Genomic DNA, 2,801 nt, shown 5'->3' with positions numbered 1-2,801 from the left:
ACAGACAATACAAATCAATAGCAGTCTACTTTATTACAACACAATATTATGCTATTACATAAAAAAAAACTCCAACAAAACAAGAAAACAAACAAATAGTATAAACAATATGATACATGATACATGTTTCCTACTATGTACAGATTATATTATCATTATTATTATTAGAGTTCAGAGGTTTATTCAGTTGTAAAACTCTCTTTTCAAATGAAAACTTCAACAAATACATGGGATATAATTGTGTATGTGTGCACACATACACACACATATTATATATATATATTTATATACATAAATTTATATATATATATATGAGAAATGATTAACACAAGTTTGTATTATTTGTTTTTATATATATTAATTTCTTTACTGCCCACAAGGGGCTATACACAGAGGGGACAAACAAGGACAGACAAAGGGATTAAGTCAATTATATCGACCCCAAAAGGATGAAAGGTAAAGTCGACCTCGACGGAATTTGAACTCAGAACGTAGCAACAGACGAAATACCGCTAAGCATTTCGCCCGGCGTGCTAACGATTCTGCCAGCTCGCCGCCTTCACGTTTTTATACATATTTCCCCATTATCGTTATTTGCAACCTCCGCATTGGATGTTCAAAGAGCGATTGGATACTGAACGGCAACGGATCATCAGCAGAACATTCTATTGCATTATGTTACTCAGATAAAATGCCTCATTGTAATATGATGCAACGAAGAGTTTCTTGTGGCTCAGCATCCTATTGCAGTTTTGAACATCCAATGTAAAGGATGGGTATAAACAACAATAGTGAAACACGAAACACACGTAGGGAACGAATGATACAGACTTGTGTTTACTATAATTTCTCTTACATTTTGGTGTGTATATTCTAACCAGCAGTACTACTTAAGTACAGTATTGACCACACCACTGTACTTGTAGAGTGGACGACAATGCTCTACAATGGAGCTCTTAACTCACTAGCAGCAGTTGTACATCTAACTGTACAAACAATATTATATATATATATATATATACATATACATGCACACATACATACATATATACACATATACATGTAAAAACAGAAATGCAGCCTGAGTATTTACCAAGCAGTTTATCACAAGATTCAAAATAAAAAAAAAAAGAAAAAGAAACAGTTATTCATTTACATTTTATATACATCTAATATATTTATATCTGTATTTATACCTGTTCAAACTGGGAATTAAAGCAGTATAAGCAACAAGAAAAATAGAGTAGTTAGTACAAAAAAAAAAATACAAGTGTCTATCTAAAATATTATATTTCAATTAACAAGTGGATATTCCTTCGTGAATGACATTCTAGGAGGAGTAACACAATTTCCCAACACTACTCTTTTACTTGCTTCAGTCATTTGACTGTGGCCATGCTGGAGCACCGCCTTTATTGCATCATATCGAGCAAATCGACCCCAGGACTTATTCTTTGCAAGCCTAGTACTTATTCTATTGGTCTCTTTTTCCAAACTGCTAAGTTATGGGGATGTAAACACACCAGCATCGGTTGTCAAGCGATGTTGGGGGGGACAAACACAGACACATATATATATACATATGACGGGCTTCTTTCAGTTTCCGTCTACCAAATCCACTCACAAGGCTTTGGTTGGCCCGAGGCTATAGTAGAAGACACTTGCCCAAGGTACCACGCAGTGGGACTGAACCCGGAACCATGTGGTTAGTAAGCAAGCTACTTACCACACAGCCACTCCTACGCCTATATTTATTTTCCTTTTTACTTTTATTTACATGTTAATTTTTAATTATTCTATATTCTTTTAACTCTTTTATTGCGAAATTAAATTTCATGATTATTCCAGAAACTATGACAAAATATTTACCAGAAAAAAAAGAAAAGTATTTTCTACAAGTCACATTGTCTCAATAAACATGACATACCTCAACAATAAAATAGTTTCAAACATGACATTCCTCAGGAAAAGATAGATTGGTATATAAAATTGCTTTCTGCAGTAAAACAGTTAAAATAGTTATTCTATGTCTAATTGATTTAATAACAGTAAGCAGGGACCCCATTCCATTGCTAAATCAATAAGTATTTACTGATAAACATTATAGATATAACAATAGAAACCCGACCTCTGGAAAATAGATTTCTTTCACAGATTTTAGTCTTAATTAATCTTCTCTCTTCAATAAGAACTTCAGGACAGATGTGTAACGAAATTAGAGTGACCTCCCTTCGTTCACAGAGGTCTTCAACAACTGGCAGTTTGCGGCTACAGTTGACGTAGATATACGTGCAAGTCTAGGACATTTACTCCCCTCACCTCATGGACAATAACCCCTGAGGAACAACAGATGAGGGTTTAAAACTTAATATATTGGAGAGAGATTAATTAACCAAGGGGGGTAATTGTCCTGATACAATAATTGCATACATCCAAATTGCAGTAAACCAAATACATTTATATCCATATAAATATAACATAGATGCATGCACACACACACTAGTTCATATAAATATCTTTTACTAGCTTCAAACTGCGGCACCATATTGAAGAACTTTCAGTCAAATGAATTGACCCCCCAGGACTTATTTTTTTTGTTAAGCCAGGTACTTACTCCATTAGACTCTTTTGCCGAACTGCTGAGTTAGAGGGATGTAAACACATCAACACCAATTATCAAGCAGTGGTGAGGGACAAACACACACATACATATATATATATATATATATATATATTATATATACATACACATATGATGGGCTTCTTTCAGTTTCCATCTACCAAATCCACATTGTCAAGCA

General features: G+C 34.0%; 1 long non-coding RNA gene across 1 annotated transcript; it reads right to left on the bottom strand.

Annotated features, from left to right (window-relative positions):
* Positions 1-573: 573 nt before the first annotated feature.
* On the bottom strand, positions 574-2,685 carry LOC118767870. The gene is made up of 2 exons (XR_005003776.1): positions 1,744-2,685; positions 574-1,361 (listed from the first exon to the last, which is right to left on the bottom strand). It is a non-coding gene; the product is annotated as an uncharacterized LOC118767870 (long non-coding RNA).
* Between the last annotated feature and the right edge of the window lie 116 nt (positions 2,686-2,801).

Source organism: Octopus sinensis, linkage group LG25 (assembly GCF_006345805.1).
Source record: "Octopus sinensis linkage group LG25, ASM634580v1, whole genome shotgun sequence".
NCBI lineage: Eukaryota > Metazoa > Mollusca > Cephalopoda > Octopoda > Octopodidae > Octopus > Octopus sinensis.
This window is presented reverse-complemented; position numbering and strand designations above follow the sequence as displayed.